The following is a 22,457-nucleotide window of genomic DNA, read 5'->3' on the forward strand; positions in this document are numbered from 1 at the left end:
ATTATGCTCCAGTGTTTAGTCTTGAAAACTATGCCATAAGAAGTGCTATTCATCATTTCAATGATATTTCTGAGAGTGTTTAACGCTCCGCATATACAGTTTTTGTACTTTGCGCGAATGATACTTTTTAAATACTTACGACCATTCCAGCATTTTAATAGCTACAGTATTTTGTATGTCTTCCGTAGTTGCTCAACTCGCATGTAAACTGTTATTTTCACATTTGCTCCTCTTCTTTGATCTCAAAATTCAGATGAAAATTATTTTTAAAATCAGTTTATCTGGTCCCTGTCCGTAGCTGGCTGATGGTTGATGACTATCCATTCATACTGTTTACGTAGTTACTGAAAGGTCCTTATAATGCGTACTTTACAATGAACTGATACCTGATAGACAAGGTAAACTCTAGCATGTAATCGTCGTAATTCATGAGGATACATGCAAAACCAGTATGCTCATAGGTCCTAACATTTTTTGTGATGCTTTTACTTGCTTAATAAAACTCTCTACATCTCTGTACTAGATGAGATATTTGATTGAGAATTCGAATGTCTGATAACCATTGAAACAACCTATGCATTGATTTGTTAAACATAATGGAACACATGAAATGTATATACTGGCATGCCCTTGTGTGGAATTGTATTAAATTGCTTTGATGCTAATGCATGACATTTGATACTTGACAGCCTTGGATATTTACTGAAATAAAAGAACAAAGGGACCGGGATATCACATCTGGTGAGAGATTGAGTATTCTAAAAGATTTTATGTGTTTCGGTCTCGAACACTCGGGCTCTGACACCAAAGGTGAGTCCTCTCATCTCTGAGAGTATGTAGAAATCATGACATTTTCTTTGTCATTTTTTCACAGGGAGGGTGTGATTATTGAAAATTGATGTTGGGTGTGATACTGTACAACAAGGAAGAAGCTTTTGACTTGTTGAAGACAGAAGGTCTAGCATGTCTCACCCTGATGTAGAATTGTTCTTTAATGGGGCATTAACAAGCTCTGAATATAAACTAATTTTGCTTTCTTGGCAGTGACTCTCGGAGGGGAGGAGCTTCATGTTGTCAACATTGTTATTTTCAATACATAACTTTTTGTTGGTTAGCTGACATTGTTTGATAAAGAAAGAGTCAAATGTTGTTATGATGCATGAGTTGCTTTTAGTGGAGCTGATGCGTTACGAGGATTTTTGAAGGCTTTGGAGTTGGCAATCTGAACAGCCTGTATGATTAATGGAAGCGTGTGCATTCATCCAAAGAATTCACAGAACAAATCTTCTGTTTGGCGACTACAGAGTGCAGAGAACGAAATCTTTTACCTGATTAACTGGTATGTTTGCTATGCCGAGTCTCCTATTTTATGTTTGAATTTGCAAAGCATCGTCACTCAGCTTACACTTTTTTAACCTGGTGATTAAATTTTCTTGCTCGGTTAAACTAATTGCGCATATGAGTACCATTGCCAGTCTTTATTAGTTCAGTTTTTTTCCCGTTGAGTATAAAGTTTCAGTTCGGCAGATCGTTCTTCACTAGATAACTATATTAGTGACAGTGAGTGCTTACCTCTCTTGTAGTAAGCTCAGTTTTATAGATACATAATTCGATGCATAGCTTCACTTGGACTCTAGCCTATATGATCGTATTCGGTGGCCGGAAGATTTGAGAGAATACAACATGTTATGTGCCCATATCTGCTTGAAGAAGATACACAACATGATATGTCACATAGTTGCGGACACCATCCAATTTGTTACATAGATTTCTATTTATTTATTTATTTATTTAATTTGCAGTTTTATTTTTGTACTGTGATATAAAGAAGGAATGTGCATCGTAGGGGGTTTGCTACGTGCTGCATATGTCTTATTCACTGGCAGTCAGTCAGCTTATATTCCAGTGCTGAGAAATGGCACAATCATCTCATGCCATTTCGTGGGAGCAGTAGAAGTAGCATAGATGCAATGGTGTGAAGCAGAACACTAATCAGTTCAATAAGTATGCACTTCCCAAGTTCCTTATGCAAATAAAATGGCACACTTTTTCTTATGCCCTCATGTAGTGTGGATTGAAGATTACATAGTGAACGATAGCATGATATAACTCAAGTTCATTGTAGGTAAATCTTCTGCCATATGTATGTGCATATCTCTTTTTAACATTGATTCATATGATGTATTCTATGTCAACAATCCGTGTTGCTGTTAATAGTTATTTTTATCTATGGTTTGCAGTTGTAAAAAATTCGTACGGGAGCAAGTATTGTGATCGCAATTACAGACAAGATTCCTAAGTGCTTGACAATGTGAGTGCTCGAGGTAAACTTGCGGTGTAATCTTTTCAATAGTTCCTTCAAGTTAATCATATATCATTACAGTAGTTTCTTCTCCTTTAAATTAAGACAATCTGCTTATGAGAGATATATAACTTCGTGCAGACCTACGACTTCGAATAAATTTGTCGTATGGGTGACATGAACATCTGCGGCAAGAACGGCGATGTGATGCTCATGGGAGTTGAGGTCAAGGAAGTGAATACACCGATGACGCATCAATAGATGTATAAATTGTTCTTGCATGAGCATATTGTGGTAACTACGGGGAGGAGATAAAGAACACCAACAACCTCTTGACCGGGGTCTTTGTCACTGCAACTAACAACAACAGTTATTACCAGCTTGTGAGGTAGCTGTTGGGGCGTTGGAACCTTCTTGAGAAGAAGAACAAACTGGTGATCGAGTTGTTCAACGAGGACGACAGGAGCGGCCATGGCAAGGGCAAAAGAAGGCAGAGTTCGGCTCCACTGGCTGCCAACTCCGACAGTGGGAGGAGAAGAAGGAAAAAAGGAGTAATTTAATGGTGAAAGAAACTTGAAAGCTTGTTCTAACTATTAAATTATATGTGCCCCCGTTGCAACACACATTGGATTAGTACACTTTCATATGTTTAGAAAATTGCAGAAGCAGCAATACACCTTTCTCACAAATATTACACTGATTGTTCAGTACTTTTTTTCCAAGCATTCAGCTTTTGACTGCATAGAAGAGAGTACAGAGGAATGAATATTTAGTGATAGAGGCTAGGCATTGTGAGCTTGTTGAGGGGAGGGGGCATTTCTGGTATTTCTAGCACACCTGCTTGTTTTGCATGTATTTATAGATAATTCTTTTCAATACTATGATTGCCACTCTAACTGTGTGCCTGATTGAACTGTGAGTATTATCCTCTTTGATTATCTTGCACTGCGGAATTGTTGTACAAAACAAATTTATAGGTGATATTCGTTGTTTCTCCTCTTAACTATGTATATGGAACAATGGATCGCACATATTCCTATAAGCTAGATTCTCTTCACATTTATGCATAGTCTTGCTGGGATGCAGTTATAGTAAGCAGATATATTTCTTCCCATTTATTATTCTCGCTTGGAGAAAAAAAAGTCTGATAATAAGCATTTTTATATAAGCTTATTTATTGCAAAATGGAACAGAAACTAACTATCATTTTTTCTTACTTGTAGCGCAAAATGTGAGAGCTTATATACCCGCATAAAACAAGTAGGTGTTATGAAATCCAACAGTGTTGATGTTGTATGTCTAATTTTTGTTGCCATAGTTGTCATCTATAAACAGCAAGATTCTTTTTCAACTTTTTCTTGAGGTAACTGTCGATGAGCACGGGAGCTCGGAGGAGGCCATAGCGCAGCTTATGACACCTCATTATGACGGGCTATTTGTTTGTTTTTTGAATTTTCAAACGCGCGAGGGGGGGAGGGGGTTCCCCTACCTGAATATATTGATCAAAGTGGGTTGTTTGTTCCATTCTTCTACTATTCATGCTAGTTGCAAGAGTTGCTCTAGCATCTGCTGGCCGTTATTTGTTGAAATTATGAAATAGCTTTCTATCATTACAGTTTTACGTGCATCGGTGATGTCTAATTCAAATAGTATGTTTGTAGAGAACCAAGTGCCCTGACCTACACTATAAGGAGATCATGTGAAAGTGGTCTTTGAGCAACAATAAACCTGGGTCATACATTTGGTCTTGTACCTAATATCTCCGATCAATGTTGTTTTTTATGTTCAAGTTTATCTGTATTGCATTATGATGGCCCATGTAAACATACTTGCACGAGTTGCCAACCCAGTAAGAAGTTTGCTCTGTTTTTGTTGCTACCGCCTACTTTTTGAAGCATTTGATGGGGATGACTAATGTACTCATTTTACCTGCTTACTAAAATAGAAAAGAAAACAACCAAGAATAGTATTTGCTTGCTTTAAGTCATCAAATACTTTTTGTTGTGATCTATAATTCATTTTTTTGTTGAGTGCATGTTGAGGTAGCATTATCTTTTTATCTAGAAAGTTTGCTATAGGCATGTAGTGAATTGCATCTGAAGGCAGTTGCCACCCATGTCCCTTGTTGCTCACCTACCACAGCGCACAGGCTCACTCCAAATACGAGTTAGTGGATTCGTGATAAGAGTGAGGGTTGAGAGTGAGTGGGATGTGGGTTGGGGTTGGTCAAATGCAGCAAATTGCATTTTAGTATAGATGGTTTTGCAGCAAATTGCATGAGCGAGCGGTCCATACATATTTTTCATAAGTCATATTAATTTTTTGGTTAGGATAGAATGGTAAATGCATTGGTTGGTTGCTTCAAGAGTAATAACGGACATAGTGGCGTATCAGTTGCATGCCCAACAACGGACATCATATTTTTGTTTCGTGGTAATGCACGACATTCAACTGTATGTTACAACATGACAATGGATCAGGAGACATTGGATCTACCTTCTTTGCTCGGCAGGCATCCCGGGTGGTGCACACCTCCCCGTTGATGGCGATGGTGAATCGACACGAACACTGGGGAAAGGTATCATGACGTAGAGCGGGGCTCTTGGCAGGGGATTCCTCCTTGACGGTCCATGGGGAAGTACAGTGTGAAGGAGATAGGGCGCCATGTCGAAGGTGCGGTGGGCGTCATCTGGTTTAAGTGAAGAGGGTTCTAGCGAGAAATCTCCCGCTACGATGGAAACCCGAGCGAAAAGGGTAGGGTATGACAGGAAAATGGAACCGTGCGTCGTGGGGTGGCGTTTTTGTGTTGGGACTGCATGTTGGTGATAACATGTCAGATAGGCCGGACAACCACATTTCTCTCCTACATATGGGCTAATTTGAGGGAGCCCGGATTGTCTAGGTGGTTAAATTTTGGAGGCGTTCGCTTGGCGCCCATTTGATGCCCATACATGCTTGGCTCTATGTGAGAGAAATGAGTTTCAACCTTGAAGACGACCTTAATTTTTTCTTTTAATTTATTTATATGTATTTTAGCCCGTAGCAACGCACGTGCATTCTGCTAGTTCAAACTAAATATCGACCAACTAATATCTTGATGGAAAACTCGAAACTATAGAAATACTAGCAATGTGCACGTGCGTTGCAATGGATTATAAGTAGAATAATACTTATTCACAAACTTGATAGAAAACACTCTAATTTTGAAATACATATATCACTAAAAATATATTATATTTCAGTCAGCATTTATTCCTCGGGTTGTTTTGATGAGGTGAGGGAGGGATGTGGTTGGTTTTAAGATACTAAAGTTTTTTCTTTTGCAAATTGGAGTAGAGAAGCGGGATGTTGTTGGGAAAAGGCAACAACTTACCTCACAGTCGTTAGATGTAGATCTAATGGTCAGAAATGACGAATGGCAGACACACCATCATCACCAACTAAGTCTTTTATAGGAGTATAAGTATGGAAATACAAACGTATCATTGAGACTTGTTTCCATAAACTTGGATCTACATCCTATTTAACGACTGAGCATGTGGGGCCTTAGCATGATGGCTTCCCGACTGTGCAAAACAAAGGTTTTCCCGTCGCTGATAAGGAGGGGGTGACGGCGACGCGCTTTCGGCTCGCTCTAGTCCTCGTAGTCATACTAGGTGTTCTACAGACGTGTAGATGTATTCTTTTTCACGTCTCGTGTTCGTCGTACTTCTATGACTGTTGATGAATAGATGGTAAGTTATTCACGAGAAAACCTTGGTTGAGCGTGTGTGCGAGAGAGAGAGATAGCGCGTGTGTGTGATATGGAGAGACCGAGGCACTGATAAGAGATTCTTTGTGTGTCTCTGTGTGTGTGGAGGATAGAGAGAGACATGTGCATGGGGCTTTGTGTTGTGTAACGTGGAGACACATAGACATAATCAGAGAGTGAGTGTGTGAGATACACATGCGGACAAGGGGAGAGATGTGTGAGTTAGAGAGAAGGAGAATTTTGGTGCGCATGTGAGTTAGAGAGAGAGAGGGGGGATATATATACACCTAGAGTTGGAGAGTATATGCAAGGGTGTGTGTCTTAAAGAAGGATCCAGATAGACGGGTGTTGTGTGTATTTGTGCGCACGCGTGTGCCTGAGAGGGAGTGTGTGTATGTGGAGAAGAGAGACCACCAATGATGTAAACCTAGTAGGGAAGGGGGAATGGTGTGACATGTGTGTCCAAGAGAGAGAAAGGCATGTGTATTAGCGGGATAGCATGGGTGCGGGCGGGGAGCAGACTATTTGGAAGAGACATCGAGTGTGTGTGAGAGAGGGGGGGAGAGAGAGGGGTCGTTTGTGTGCGGAAGTGGCGTATAGATAGGGAGACAAGGTTGATGTTGTTCGAAAGTGGCCTATGTACGGAGACGCAAGGAAAGCGAGTCATCTTGTGCGTGATAGAGACTTCATGAGAGATCTAGAATAGATGGTGGCGAGAACAACGTGCGAGATTGAGATCGATGATATGCTAGGGAGCTATTGTCGTGGAATTGTCACGGCAGATGTCCTTAGTGTTAGGACTTAGTCGCGAGGCCAACGCATCTATGTGGTAGCTTGAGAGGGGTTGGGCGGAATCGAGAGACACAACACAAGACAAGGATTTAGACAGCTTCGGGCCCCGGAAAACATCATCCGGTAATAACCCTACATGCTGTTTGAGGCGGGTCTCATTATCATCACGAGGGAGTCGCCGCATAAGCCGGCTCTTTGTGTCTAGACCTAAAGATTGTTTCTTGCTTCTCCCTCTTTGGGGTGCCCTGCCCCTCCTTATATAAGTTAGAGGGGCGGGTTACATGCGGAGTCCTAGTAGGACTAGGACTACTCTATCTTTTCTTACAAGTTGAATACAAGTCCGGGTCTTGCTCCCTCATAAAGGAAATATTCGTCATCCCTTTCTCCTTAAGCCGGCCCACCAGAGTATAAGCCAGCCTGCTGGGCCTTGGGCCTTGTCGTCCGTCTGATCCGCCCGCCGGGTCTCCAGTGAGTCACAATGTCCAGGGGGGTTACCTGTGAATCGCCATGTTCAGGCAGATCACCAGTGAGTCGCCAAGCTCTAGCCAGGTCTCTGGTGAGTCGCCAAGTCTGGCCGGGTCATACCACGGGGTATATCCCCGACATTAGCCCCCGGTTTAATTTGGATTTATCCATGTTGAACTGATCCTGCAAAATAACTCAAGAACAAATTTGACAGGTTGTTCTCCGGGTTAAATATTCTTGTAAGCCGGCACCTGATCATCCTTAAGTCCTTGACATTTTCTCCTGGAATATCCGGGTCAATAGGCCAGCTTCATAATCTGTTTGCTGACATTGGCTCTTGGAAAGAAATATTATAAGAAATAATCCATTTGAGTCGGACTTCAATGCTCTGATTTGACAAAAATATTGGTCTTGAAATATTCAACTGATATTCAGCCGGCTTAAAGATGTAGATCTTGCCGATTTTGTTGGAAATATGCCCTAGAGGCAATAATAAATGGTTATTATTATATTTCTTTGTTCATGATAATAGTCTATTGTTCATGCTATAATTGTATTGTCCGGAAATCGTAATACATGTGTGAATACATAGACCACAACCTGTCCCTAGTAAGCCTCTAGTTGACTAGCTCGTTGATCAACAGATAGTCATGGTTTCCTGACTATGGACATTGGATGTCATTGATAACGGGATCACATCATTAGGAGAATGATGTGATGGACAAGACCCAACTTAAGCATAGCATAAAAGATCGTGTAGTTTCGTTTGCTAGAGCTTTTCCAATGTCAAGTATCTTTTCCTTAGACCATGAGATCGTGCAACTCCCGGATACCGTATGAGTCCTTTGGGTGTGCCAAACGTCACAACGTAACTGGGTGACTATAAAGGTGCATTACGGGTATCTCCGAAAGTGTCTGTTGGGTTGGCACGGATCAAGACTGGGATTTGTCACTCCGTGTGACGGAGAGGTATCTCTGGGCCCACTCGGTAATGCATCATCATAATGAGCTCAATGTGACTAAGGCGTTAGTCACGGGATCATGCATTGCGGTACGAGTAAAGAGACTTGCCGGTAACGAGATTGAACAAGGTATTGGGATACCGACGATCGAATCTCGGGCAAGTAACATACCGATTGACAAAGGGAATTGCATACGGATTGATTGAATCCTCGACACCGTGGTTCATCCGATGAGATCATCGTGGAGCATGTGGGAGCCAACATGGGTATCCAGATCCCGCTGTTGGTTATTGACCGGAGAGGCGTCTCGGTCATGTCTGCATGTCTCCCGAACCCGTAGGGTCTACACACTTAAGGTCCGGTGACGCTAGGGTTGTAGAGATATATGTATGCGGAAACCCGAAAGTTGTTCGGAGTCCCGGATGAGATCCCGGACGTCACGAGAGATTCCGGAATGGTCCGGAGGTGAAGAATTATATATAGGAAGTCAAGTTTCGGCTACCGGGAAAGTTTCGGGGGTTACCGGTATTGTACCGGGACCACCGAAAGGGTCCCGGGGGTCCATCGGGTGGGGCCACCTGTCCCGGAGGGCCCCATGGGCTGAAAGTGGAAGGGAACCAGCCCCTAGTGGGCTGGGGCGCCCCCCTTGGGCCTCCCCCCATGCGCCTAGGGTTGGAAACCCTGGGGGGAGTTTCCCCCTTGCCTTGGGGGGCAAGGCACCCCTTCCCCCCCCCCACTTGGCCGCCGCCCCCCCTTGAGATCCCATCTCTTGGGGCTGGCGCACCCCCCCAGGGGCCTATATAAAGGGGGGAGGGAGGGCAGCAAACTACAGCCTTGGGCGCCTCCCTCCTCCCCTGCAACACCTCTCTCTCTCTCGCAGAAGCTCGGCGAAGCCCTGCCGGAGACCCGCTACATCCACCACCACGCCGTCGTGCTGTTGGATCTCCATCAACCTCTCCTTCCCCCTTGCTGGATCAAGAAGGAGGAGACGTCGCTGCACCGTACGTGTGTTGAACGCGGAGGTGTCGTCCGTTCGGCACTCGGTCATCGGTGACTTGGATCACGGCGAGTACGACTCCGTCATCCACGTTCATTGGAACGCTTCCGCTCGTGATCTACAAGGGTATGTAGATGCACTCCTTTCCCCTCGTTGCTAGTAGACTCCATAGATGCATCTTGGTGAGCGTAGGAAAATTTTAAATTATGCTACGATTACCAAACAGTGGCATCATGAGCCAGGTCTATGCGTAGTTACTATGCACGAGTAGAACACAAAGCAGTTGTGGGCATTGAGTTTGCCAATTCTTCTTGCCGCTACTAGTCTTTTCTTGTTTCGGCGGCATTGTAGGATGAAGCGGCCCAGACCGACCTTACACGTACTCTTACGTGAGACAGGTTCCACCGACTGACATGCACAAGTTGCATAAGGTGGCTAGCGGGTGTCTGTCTCTCCTACTTTAGTCGGAACGGATTCGATGAAAAGGGTCCTTATGAAGGGTAAATAGAAATTGGCAAATCACGTTGTGGTCATACGTAGGTAAGAAACGTTCTTGCTAGAAACCTACAAACCACGTAAAAACTTGCAACAACAGTTAGAGGACGTCTAACTTGTTTTTGCAGAAAGTGCTATGTGATGTGATATGGCCAGAAGATGTGATGAATGATATATGTGATGTATGAGATTGATCATATTCTTGTAATAGGAATCACGACTTGCATGTCGATGATTATGACAACCGGCAGGAGCCATAGGAGTTGTCTTTATTATTTTGTATGACCTGCGTGTCATTGAATAACGCCATGTAAATTACTTTACTTTGTTGCTAAACGAGTTAGCCATAGAAGTAGAAGTAATCGTTGGCGTGACGACTTCATGAAGACACAATGATGGAGATCATGATGATGGAGATCATGGTGTCATGCCGGTGACAAAGATGATCATGGTGCCCCGAAGATGGAGATCAAAGGAGCATAATGATATTGGCCATATCATGTCACTATTTGATTGCATGTGATGTTTATCATGTTTTTGCACCTTATTTGCTTAGAACGACGGTAGCAAGTAGGATGATCCCTTATAATAATTTCAAGAAAGTGTTCACCCTAACTGTGCACCGTTGCGAAGGTTCGTCGTTTCGAAGCACCACGTGATGATCGGGTGTGATAGATTCTTACGTTCGAATACAACGGGTGTTGACGAGCCTAGCATGTACAGACATGGCCTCGGAACACACGTAATACACTTAGGTTGACTTGACGAGCCTAGCATGTACAGACATGGCCTCGGAACACGGAGGACCGAAAGGTCGAGCATGAGTCGTATAGAAGATACGATCAACATGGAGATGTTCACCGATCTTGACTAGTCCGTCTCACGTGATGATCGGACACGGCCTAGTTGAACTCGGATCATGTTTCACTTAGATGACTAGAGGGATGTCTATCTGAGTGGGAGTTCATTAAATAATTTGATTAGATGAACTCAATTATCATGAACTTAGTCTAAAATCTTTACACTATGTATTGTAGATCAAATGGCCAACGTTGTCCTCAATTTCAACGCGTTCCTAGAGAAAACCAAGCTGAAAGATGATGGCAGCAACTATACGGACTGGGTCCGGAACCTGAGGCTCATCCTTATAGTAGCCAAGAAAGATTATGTCCTAGAAGCACCGCTAGGTGATGCACCAATCCCACAGAACCAAGACGTTATGAACGCTTGGCAATCACGTGCTGATGATTACTCCCTCGTTCAGTGCGGCATGCTTTACAGCTTAGAGCCGGGTCTCCAAAAGCGTTTCGAGAAACATGGAGCATATGAGATGTTCGAGGAGCTGAAACTGGTTTTTCAAGCTCATGCCCGGGTCGAGAGATATGATGTCTCCGACAAGTTCTTCAGCTGTAAAATGGAGGAGAACAGTTCTGTCAGTGAGCACATACTCAGAATGTCTGGGTTGCACAACCGCTTGTCTCAGCTGGGAGTTAATCTCCCGGATGACGCGGTCATTGACAGAATCCTCCAGTCGCTTCCACCAAGCTACAAGAGCTTTGTGATGAACTACAATATGCAGGGGATGGAAAAGACCATTCCCGAGGTATATTCAATGCTGAAATCAGCGGAAGGGGAGATCAGAAAAGAACATCAAGTGTTGATGGTGAATAAAACCACCAAGTTCAAGAAGGGCAAGGGTAAGAAGAACTTCAAGAAGGACGGCAAGGGAGTTGCCGCGCCCGGTAAACCAGTTACTGGGAAGAAGTCAAAGAATGGACCCAAGCCCGGGACTGAGTGTTTTTATTGCAAGGGAAGTGGTCACTGGAAGCGGAACTGCCCCAAATATTTAGCGGACAAGAAGAAGGCCAACAACACCCAAGGTATATGTGATATACAAGTAATTGATGTGTACCTTACCAGTACCCGTAGTAGCTCCTGGGTATTTGATACCGGTGCGGTTGCTCATATTTGTAACTCAAAGCAGGAACTACGGAATAAACGGAGGCTGGCAAAGGACGAGGTGACGATGCGCGTCGGGAATGGTTCCAAGGTTGATGTGATCGCCGTCGGCACGCTACCTCTGCATCTACCCACGGGATTAGTTTTAAACCTCAATAATTGTTATTTAGTGCCAGCTTTGAGCATGAACATTGTATCTGGATCTCGTTTAATTCGAGATGGCTACTCATTTAAATCCGAGAATAATGGTTGTTCTATTTATTTGAGAGAGATGTTTTATGGTCATGCCCCGCTGGTCAATGGTTTATTTTTGATGAATCTCGAACGTGATGTTACACATGTTCATAGTGTGAATACCAAAAGATGCAAAGTTGATAACGATAGTCCCACATACTTGTGGCACTGCCGCCTTCGTCACATTGGTGTCAAGCGCATGAAGAAGCTCCATGTAGATGGACTTTTGGAGTCTCTTGATTACGAATCATTTGACACGTGCGAACCATGCCTCATGGGTAAGATGACCAAGACTCCGTTCTCCGGAACAATGGAGCGAGCAACCAACTTATTGGAAATCATACATACCGATGTGTGTGGTCCAATGAGTGTTGAGGCTCGCGGAGGATATCGTTATGTTCTCACTCTCACTGATGATTTAAGTAGATATGGATATGTCTACCTGATGAAACACAAGTCTGAAACCTTTGAAAAGTTCAAAGAATTTCAGAGTGAGGTTGAGAATCAACGTGACAGGAGAATAAAATTCCTACGATTAGATCGTGGTGGAGAATATTTAAGTCACGAGTTTGGTGCACACTTAAGGAAATGTGGAATAGTTTCACAACTCACGCCGCCTGGAACACCTCAGAGAAATGGTGTGTCCGAACGTCGTAATCGCACTCTATTGGATATGGTGCGATCTATGATGTCTCTTACCGATTTACCGCTCTCATTTTGGGGTTATGCTTTAGAGACTGCCGCATTCACTTTAAATAGGGCTCCGTCAAAATCCGTTGAGACGACACCGTATGAATTATGGTTTGGTAAGAAACCTAAGCTGTCGTTTCTAAAAGTTTGGGGATGCGATGCTTATGTCAAGAAACTTCAACCTGAAAAGCTCGAACCCAAATCGGAAAAATGCATCTTCATAGGATACCCTAAGGAAACTATGGGGTATACCTTCTACCTCAGATCCGAAGGCAAGATCTTCGTTGCCAAGAACGGGTCCTTTCTGGAGAAGGAGTTTCTCTCGAAAGAATTGAGTGGGAGGAAAGTGGAACTTGATGAGGTGATAGTCACCCCTTCCGAACCGGAAAGTAGCGCAGCGCGGGAAAATGTTCCTGTGGTGCCTACACCGACTGGGGAGGAAGTTAATGATGATGATCATGAAGCTTCGGATCAAGTTACTGAACTTCGTAGGTCCACAAGGACACGTTCCACACCAGAGTGGTACGGCAACCCTGTCCTGGAAATCATGTTGTTAGACAACGGTGAACCTTCGAACTATGAAGAAGCGATGGCGGGCCCGGATTCCGACAAATGGCTAGAAGCCATGAAATCCGAGATAGAATCCATGTATGAAAACAAAGTATGGACTTTGACTGACTTGCCCGATGAGCGGCGAGCCATAGAAAACAAATGGATCTTTAAGAAGAAGACGGACGCAGATGGTAATGTGACCATCTACAAAGCTCGACTTGTCGCTAAGGGTTATCGACAAGTTCAAGGGGTTGACTACGATGAGACTTTCTCACCCGTAGCGAAGCTAAAGTCCGTCCGAATCATGTTAGCAATTGCCGCATACTATGATTATGAGATATGGCAGATGGACGTCAAAACAGCATTCCTTAATGGCTTCCTTAAGGAGGAGTTGTATATGATGCAGCCGGAAGGTTTTGTTGATCCTAAGAATGCTAACAAAGTATGCAAGCTCCAGCGCTCAATCTATGGGCTGGTACAAGCATCTCGGAGTTGGAACATTCGCTTTGATGAGATGATCAAAGCGTTTGGGTTTACACAGACTTATGGAGAAGCCTGTGTTTACAAGAAAGTGAGTGGGAGCTCTGTAGCATTTCTCATATTATATGTGGATGACATACTATTGATGGGAAATGATATAGAATTCTTGGAAAGTATAAAGGCCTATTTGAATAAGTGTTTTTCAATGAAGGACCTTGGAGAAGCTGCTTATATATTAGGCATCAAGATCTATAGAGATAGATCAAGACGCCTCATTGGTCTTTCACAGAGTACATACCTTGACAAGATATTGAAGAAGTTCAGTATGGATCAGTCCAAGAAGGGGTTCTTGCCTATATTGCAAGGTGTGCAATTGAGCACGGCTCAATGCCCGACCACGGCAGAAGATATAGAAGAGATGAGTGTCATCCCCTATGCCTCGGCCATAGGGTCTATTATGTATGCCATGCTGTGTACCAGACCTGATGTAAACCTTGCCGTAAGTTTGGTAGGAAGGTACCAAAGTAATCCCGGCAAGGAACACTGGACAGCAGTCAAGAATATCCTGAAATACCTGAAGAGGACTAAGGATATGTTTCTCGTTTATGGAGGTGACGAAGAGCTCGTCGTAAAGGGTTACGTCGACGCTGGCTTCGACACAGATCTGGATGACTCGAAGTCACAGACTGGATACGTGTATATTTTGAATGGAGGAGCAGTAAGCTCGTGCAGTTGCAAGCAAAGCGTCGTGGCGGGATCTACATGTGAAGCGGAGTACATGGCAGCCTCGGAGGCAGCACAGGAAGCAGTCTGGATGAAGGAGTTCATTACCAACCTAGGGGTGATTCCCAATGCGTCGGGCCCGATGACTCTCTTCTGTGACAACACTGGAGCTATTGCCCTTGCGAAGGAGCCCAGGTTTCACAGGAAGACCAGGCATATCAAGCGTCGCTTCAACTCCATTCGTGAAAGTGTTCAAAATGGAGACATAGATATTTGTAAAGTACACACGCACCTGAATGTAGCAGATCCGTTGACTAAACCTCTCCCTAGGGCAAAACATGATCAACACCAGGACGCAATGGGTGTTCGATTCATCACAATGTAACTAGATTATTGACTCTAGTGCAAGTGGGAGACTGTTGGAAATATGCCCTAGAGGCAATAATAAATGGTTATTATTATATTTCTTTGTTCATGATAATAGTCTATTGTTCATGCTATAATTGTATTGTCCGGAAATCGTAATACATGTGTGAATACATAGACCACAACCTGTCCCTAGTAAGCCTCTAGTTGACTAGCTCGTTGATCAACAGATAGTCATGGTTTCCTGACTATGGACATTGGATGTCATTGATAACGGGATCACATCATTAGGAGAATGATGTGATGGACAAGACCCAACTTAAGCATAGCATAAAAGATCGTGTAGTTTCGTTTGCTAGAGCTTTTCCAATGTCAAGTATCTTTTCCTTAGACCATGAGATCGTGCAACTCCCGGATACCGTAGGAGTCCTTTGGGTGTGCCAAACGTCACAACGTAACTGGGTGACTATAAAGGTGCATTACGGGTATCTCCGAAAGTGTCTGTTGGGTTGGCACGGATCAAGACTGGGATTTGTCACTCCGTGTGACGGAGAGGTATCTCTGGGCCCACTCGGTAATGCATCATCATAATGAGCTCAATGTGACTAAGGCGTTAGTCATGGGATCATGCATTGCGGTACGAGTAAAGAGACTTGCCGGTAACGAGATTGAACAAGGTATTGGGATACCGACGATCGAATCTCGGGCAAGTAACATACCGATTGACAAAGGGAATTGCATACGGATTGATTGAATCCTCGACACCGTGGTTCATCCGATGAGATCATCGTGGAGCATGTGGGAGCCAACATGGGTATCCAGATCCCGCTGTTGGTTATTGACCGGAGAGGCGTCTCGGTCATGTCTGCATGTCTCCCGAACCCGTAGGGTCTACACACTTAAGGTCCGGTGACACTAGGGTTGTAGAGATATATGTATGCGGAAACCCGAAAGTTGTTCGGAGTCCCGGATGAGATCCCGGACGTCACGAGAGATTCCGGAATGGTCCGGAGGTGAAGAATTATATATAGGAAGTCAAGTTTCGGCTACCGGGAAAGTTTCGGGGGTTACCGGTATTGTACCGGGACCACCGGAAGGGTCCCGGGGGTCCATCGGGTGGGGCCACCTGTCCCGGAGGGCCCCATGGGCTGAAAGTGGAAGGGAACCAGCCCCTAGTGGGCTGGGGCGCCCCCCTTGGGCCTCCCCCCATGCGCCTAGGGTTGGAAACCCTAGGGGGGAGTTTCCCCCTTGCCTTGGGGGGCAAGGCACCCCTTCCCCCCCACTTGGCCGCCGCCCCCCCCCTTGAGATCCCATCTCTTGGGGCTGGCGCAACCCCCCAGGGGTCTATATAAAGGGGGGAGGGAGGGAAGCAAACTACAGCCTTGGGCGCCTCCCTCCTCCCCTGCAACACCTCTCTCTCTCTCGCAGAAGCTCGGCGAAGCCCTACCGGAGACCCGCTACATCCACCACCACGCCGTCGTGCTGTTGGATCTCCATCAACCTCTCCTTCCCCCTTGCTGGATCAAGAAGGAGGAGACGTCGCTTCATCGTACGTGTGTTGAACGCGGAGGTGCCGTTCGTTCGGCACTCGGTCATCGGTGACTTGGATCACGGCGAGTACGACTCCGTCATCCACGTTCATTGGAACGCTTCCGCTCGCGATCTACAAGGGTATGTAGATGCACTCCTTTCCCCTCGTTGCTAGTAGACTCCATAGATGCATCTTGGTGAGCGTAGGAAAATTTTAAATTATGCTACGATTACCAAACAGATTTATGATTGCCAAAATTGCCGGGTTATAAATAAATGATGCCGTGTCATGATTGTTGCAGACACCGGGTTAATCTGGTCTGCTCCCAACTGAGAATTTGAAGATTTTTTCTCCCTTATATGCATATCACCTATAGCCCCCAAGTGCCGGGTTGTCATGCTTGCAGCAACCTGGGACTTGTAATTGCCTTATGCTCATGAAAACTTCAACCAGTGTAGCCCCCAAGGGCCGGGTCATTATGCAATAATGAACAGGGACTTTGTAGATATAACCATGTAAACTTGAACAACAACGTGTAGCCCCCAAGGGCCGGGTCAGTAAGATAATACTGAGATGGGACTTTGTATATAATTTATTGATAATAACATCATATAATATAATCTCCACCATGGGGCTTGAACCCACGTCCACAAGGTTAAGAGCTTTGTACTCTACCAACTGAGTAGTGGACCATTCAATACAATGGATTAATGCTTGTGTACCTTGAATGTTTGACAGGAGCAATTGGTAGCCCCCAAGGGCCGGCTCATTACAATGTGATGAGTCGGGTCTTCAATAAGTTGAGCAAAAAATGACTTTGCATTAGCCCCCAAGTGCCATGGTGCATGCTGGCAGTGACATGGGACTTGACTATTTGATGTAACCTCAACTTGAATAATATAGCCTCCAAGTACCGGGTCGTAAGCCTGCAGCGACTCGGGACTATTCCCTCCATTGTAAAATAAATCATATACCTTGATAAAATAATAGTCATTGCGCTGAAGCGACTTTAAAGACCTCCATCATAATATTGATAATCATAATAAAAATCCAGCCATGTTGGCTATTCAAGATTTGAATAATATAATCTTATCGGTTGACAAGTAGATCTGAAGTTCAAATACTCGGCAGCTCTTGGCCGATGGCGACTTAATGCGCATTCATTGTAAGCCGGAATTTCATAACCCGGCAGCTTATAGCCTTTGAGAAAATCAAGAATTGATAACCCTTTTGAGACACCAATTTCAATCTTTGATGATGGGCTTGAACTTAATCATTTATGTAAGTCATAGCTCTGTAAATCCTGCATAGAGCTTAAACAACATATGCCCTGGTGACTTAACATCAAAAGCCAGGGCGGATAACCATCCAAATGTAGTCTTATCCTGCACACAAGTAGATCACAAGAACCCTGTTATATTGAATTTTTACTGCCGGTTTATGTGACTTGTGCAGTAAGGGTGATAACCCAATCTTTAGAAATCAAGACTTCCAAATGTTTATGATTGTCATATGATGGCGACTTATCATCCAAAGTCAAGACGGGTTAAATGAAGCCACATATATGCTTCAGATATGAACAAAAAGGGTTTCAAGACAAAATCAAAGATCGCTTTCAAAAAACTTAAGCCAAATAGAAAGAAAAATTGAGGCTTCTGATTCGAATACGATCAGTAAACCGTTCCAAAGGGGTTAAGCTAGGATTCGAATACGATCATGTAGCCCCCAGTGGCTTTGGCGTTGCGCCGATCAAGAGGGTACCGACAGCTATGTTCTCTTTGGTTCGAATATGACCTATGTTTGAACAGGAAGCCCCCTAATGATCTTGAGAGTTTTTTAACGACTCTGATTCGAATACGATCAAAGTAGGTTCCCAAAAGGGGTTGAGCTATGATTCGAATACGATCAAGAAGCCCCCTAGTGAGCTCGGCAGTGCGCCGATCAAGAGGGTACCGACAGCTATGTTCTCTTTGGTTCGAATACGACCTATGTTTGAACAGGAAGCCCCCTAGTGATCATGAGAATATTTAACGACTCTGATTCGAATACGATCAGGGTCACACCAAAAGGGATAAGCTAAATTCGAATACGATTAGCTCCCAATGGTCATTAAAACAGGGTACCTATGTTTGAGTTGCGCTTTGTAACAGACTCTGTTTGGTCCCTTTAATTTTTCCTGAGAACTCGAGCTTTGCGAGAGATAAATTCTTTTTGAACCGGATTTTGAACCGGATATGTGAGGGCTTCTCTTGAACCGGATATGTGAGAGCTTCCCTTGAACCGGATTTTGAACCGGAATTCTTCATTTTGAGCCGGAAATTTTCCGACGGCCTTTAAACTGGCAATATTTACTGAACCACGTCCATGTAGCCCCCGAGTCTCAGGGCGGCTCAAGGAGTTGTCTTTGAGATTCTCCATATTTGACCATAGCAGAAGGTGTATATCATTGGTGTTGATAGCGCAAAGTGAATCCACAGAATGTTGAGGTGACTGTGGCGGGTTATAAATGATCCCGTATGAGCCGTGTCAGCAACTCGGCCAATGGTTCCTTCCAACTGGATGTTTTGAAGTTAACCAAACTGTAGTGGCGGCGACTTGTGCGCCTGCCCATTGAGCCGTCCAGTGCAGACGGCGACTGCCACATGATAATTTTCCTCCAAGTTGTCGGAAGAAAACCGGGCTTCCCAAGCAGTGACTTGCTCATATTCAATAATCAGCTTATGCAGACAGGTGTAGCCTGGTATGTTGATATAGACCAGGCCGCGAGAGACAGACGGAAAAGATGACCGTAGCATCAGAGGCGGTACAGACAGATGCGTTATGTAGTGAACAATTATCCTGATATGTCAGGCCAGAAATTATCCACCGCGGAGTTGATGATCATCACAGTGAAGCTGAAACCAATCACGACCGAGTCGGCCGCGGGAGCAGACAGATGAGCCAGCCGCGGCGTTGTAAGCCGGTGCGGTCGGGCGAGTCAATCGAGGCGTTTGTAAGCCAGTGCGGACGAGAGAGTCGGCCCCGGTGTTGTAAGTCAGTGCGGATGAGAGAGTCGGCTGCGGCGTTGTAAACCGGCGCGGATGGGTGAGTCGGCCGTATGTTGATGTAGACCAGGCCGCGAGAGACGGATGAAAAAGACGACCGCTGCATCAGAGGCGGCTCAAACCAATGAATCGGCCGCGGTGCTGTAAACTGGTGCGAGCGAGTCAACCATGTTTGTTTTCATGTAGTGAACAATTATCCTGCATCAACAATAGTGCAGACCAAGGCAAAGATAAACTGTTCTTTGACAAAAATAATATGTGCCAATAAAATATATCTTAGATGGATATCACCTGATGTGCCATGCCGGAAATAATCTGCCATGAATTTGATGATCACTAGGTGACATTAAAACCACTCACGGGCGAGTCGGCCGCGGGTGCAGGTAGATGAGTCGGTCACGGCGTTGTAAGCCGGCGTGGACGGGCGAGTCAATCGCAAATGTGGCAAGCCGCGCGGACGGGCAAGTTGTCCTCCGCGTTGTAGGCCGGTGCGAACGCGTGAAACGGCCGCGAGGGCGGACGGGCGAGTTGTCCATGGCGTTGTAAGGCGGCGTGGACGGGCGAGTCAGCCGACGCGTTGATGCAAATTGGACCGCGGCACACTTGTCTGCGAAACCGCGCTGCACAACCAAACGTGCATCCGCGGTATAACACCACCCCTTTTCCTTTTAATGGTCGCCCTGATTTTTCGGATGACGGATGATCCGTTCAGCACAACCGAGGCGGCTCAGGCAGACCGACGAATTAATATAATCCCCAGCGGCTCCATACGACAGAGACAAGCCGGGGGCCGCTGGCAAGCCGGTGTTGGAGTATGGCAGCCAGTACGCCCCAGCGGGTCAACGGTACGCGTGAACTGGTAATGAGGCAGTAAAACCGGCCAGGTGAAATACAGTGAGGCGAGTCCGGTTTGTAGTGCGGCGGCGAAGGTGAATAGCAGAAGTGTGTCTCGAGGGCGGATCGCAGGGACAGCGGGCAAGCAAGCGTCCACCGTCACGCGGACACAGACCAACTTCTGGACCGGCGAGTCTTGCGTGCGTTTCCATCTGACGTCTCAGTGCTTTCTGTTGTACGATCTACGGGTCATCCGAATCATTCCTGTAACTTGATCTTCTTTTCCTTTATTTTGTTATGATCCTGTCGCACCGTTTACTTTCAACAGTAGGCCATGCAGACAAGCACACATGGGCCAGGATTTCCACCGGGACTTGATACTTGCGATCCCACGTACTGAAGGGAACCAGCAATTTAATATTCCAAATAGTAGGTTTGCTATTTAATATTCCAAATAGTAGGTTTGCTCCTGGTAGTCCAATAGTAGTATTCGGACCTGATTTTCTTCATACGTATAATAACTGCCATGCATGTGGAAAGTGCTGGATCGACCGGGTTGCAGCAGAACGGATTGTGGTGCGTAAGACTCGTGGTAACCCAGATTTCTTTTTCCCGGAGGTCGGGCTTGGCGACTTGCTGGCGCAAACCAACGCAAACCCTAGCTTCTCCAGATCTCAACCTCGTATATGCTGTTCCAAAGCTAATCATAATCCGGATCATAAACAGTAAATTTGCCGGTTTACTTCGTGATTGCTACATGACGATCCGATCAAGTGCGAGTTATCCCACGCCGGGTTATCCTGCGATTACTCCACGCGAGTGCTTCTTCATCCAATCTTCCCACGACTTTCTTGATCCCTGAAGAGCTCCCATCAAGAACTCAACACCACCGTGCGCGGGCCCCACGGTGGGCGCCAACTGTCGTGGAATTGTCACGGCAGATGTCCTTAGGGTCAGGACTTAGTCGCGAGGCCAACGCATCTATGTGGTAGCTTGAGAGGGGTTGGGCGGAATCGAGAGACACAACACAAGACAAGGATTTAGACAGCTTCGGGCCCCGGAAAACATCATCCGGTAATAACCCTACATGCTGTTTGAGGCGGGTCTCATTATCATCACGAGGGAGTCGCCGCATAAGCCGGCTCTTTGTGTCTAGCCCTAAAGATTGTTTCTTGCTTCTCCCTCTTTGGGGTGCCCTGCCCCTCCTTATATAAGTTAGAGGGGCGGGTTACATGCGGAGTCCTAGTAGGACTAGGACTAGTCTATCTTTTCTTACAAGTTGAATACAAGTCCGGGTCTTGCTTCCTCATAAAGGAAATATTTGTCATCCCTTTCTCCTTAAGCCGGCCCACCAGAGTATAAGCCAGCCTGCTGGGCCTTGGGCCTTGTCGTCCGTCTGATCCGCCCGCCGGGTCTCCAGTGAGTCACAATGTCCAGGGGGGTTACCTGTGAATCGCCATGTTCAGGCGGATCACCAGTGAGTTGCCAAGCTCTAGCCAGGTCTCTGGTGAGTCACCAAGTCTGGCCGGGTCATACCACGGGGTATATCCCCGACAGCTATGGAAAGAATAACGACATATATGTATATAGTCAAGGAGCTGGGTCAGGTCCGCATGTGGGAGAGATAGAAAGAGGAGAGTGGTGCACAAGGAGGCAAAGGGTGCTTGTGTGTAGTGGGGGTGGTGAGTGAGGTGTGTATCAATTAATGCGAGAGAGAGATAGAGAGAACGTGGAGAGTGTGCAAGAACCACATAATTAGGGAGACAGACGTTTGGGGGCAACGTTTTGTGTATATGGGAAAGATACACTGCTATATAGTGTGTGTGCTTGGGAAAGAGAGATGCTGGGAGACCTGGAGAGTGGGGGAAGAGATGTGTGCATGCCCGAGAGACAAAGTGATAGAGACCTATATTGGGGCCCAGACTTAGAAGAGAGAGGGGGGTTAATGTGCTCCCGTGTTTCTATCCGCGGGGAGAGAAAGTGTAAGTGCATCTAGTGCCCCTTAGTGATTTTGGTGTATTAAAGACTCATAGGTTAAGGGACTAATGTATTTGTGAGTGTACACATGTCTATAAGTCTATAAGGAGTTTGATATTTACGATGAAAGTCGACCCTTAAAAATGAATGTCTTCAGCTGAAGACTTTGGTTTTCTTGAATACTTTGAAAGTGAAGAAATTGGTGTGACCTTGAAGACTTGGTACTCATGCGAGGATTATAAAGCGTGAAGACTTTGTTTTCGTAGTTTCATTTTCTCTTTCTTGAGTCATAGGAAACAACGT

This window comes from Triticum aestivum, chromosome 1D (assembly GCF_018294505.1).
Source record: "Triticum aestivum cultivar Chinese Spring chromosome 1D, IWGSC CS RefSeq v2.1, whole genome shotgun sequence".
Classification (NCBI taxonomy): Eukaryota; Viridiplantae; Streptophyta; class Magnoliopsida; order Poales; family Poaceae; genus Triticum; species Triticum aestivum.